Source organism: Octodon degus, unplaced genomic scaffold (genome assembly GCF_000260255.1).
Source record: "Octodon degus isolate 3935 unplaced genomic scaffold, OctDeg1.0 scaffold00310, whole genome shotgun sequence".
Lineage (NCBI taxonomy): Eukaryota > Metazoa > Chordata > Mammalia > Rodentia > Octodontidae > Octodon > Octodon degus.
Genome location: NW_004524886.1, coordinates 1,129,836 through 1,131,022, shown reverse-complemented (window position 1 = coordinate 1,131,022; position 1,187 = coordinate 1,129,836).

Here is a 1,187-nt window from a genome sequence, read left to right as displayed (position 1 = left end):
CCATGGTTCAATCCCCCAGCACCACATGCCGGCCGGCCCTGGCCCCTGGTAGGCTGAGCTGGCCACACACACACACACACACACACACACACACAAATAAAATTTTAAAAAAATAAATAAATAAATAAATAAATAAATAAATAAATGTATGTGTGAAAGGGATTAAAAGTTTTTAGGGGGGCCGGGGAGATAGCTCAGCAGAACAAGTGCTTGTCTGGAAAGCTCAAGGGCCTGAGTTCAATCCCTGGTTCTGCCAAAAAAAAAAAAAAAAAGTTTTTAGGGAACACAAAACTTGAAAAGCAGTAACCAAATGAAAACTCCACACTTGTGCACTTAGGAAGGGAGCTTGACCTTGTGACGCTCCTAGCTCTGTCTTCCTAGATGCAGGGCTTCCAGGCAGGGCCACTACACCCAGCTTGACAATATGATACTTTTACATACAGAGTGAATGATATCATGTCAAATTAATTAATATACTGTTACCTTGGGGTGTGTCTGGCCAGAACACTTTGATCTTCCCTCCTCAGCCAAAGAAAAACTGTATCTTATAGTCACATTGCATTACATTAGAAGGAGTGACTTATCTGCCCACTTAAGTAAAACTTCCTGTACTGTACAAACCCAGCCAAGAGACAGCCTGAAGGAGTGGATATATTTACAATCTATCTATCTGCTAAGGAGCTAACATGCAGGACATATAAGGAACTCAAACAACCCAATAGCAGGAAACTAGTAACTATTTCATCCAAACCCTAAAATATATTTGACTCAACCTGAACGTACCCTAACTATGTGAGGAGATGGACTTGGTGGACATGCTCATCAACTTGACTGGTACTTATTTCACAATGTGCATGTATATTCATGGTATTGTATACTTTATTTAAAAAAAAAAAAACACAAAAACTATAGGGGCCGGGGAGATGGCTCAGCAGAATAAGTGCTTGCCTGGCAAGCACAAGGGCCTGAGTTCAATCCCCAGTTCTACAAAAAAAAAAAAGAATTCCTAGAAGTCAACGAAGGAGGCCAGAATTTCAGGATGTGGTGGCCACACCTGTAATCCCAGCACTTAGGAGGCTGAGACAGAAGGAGCATGAGTTCAAGGCCAGCCTGGGCCACAGAGAGTCCTTGTCTCAAAAAACAAAAATAGGGGCGGAGAGACAGCTCATCAGAATAAGTGCTTACCT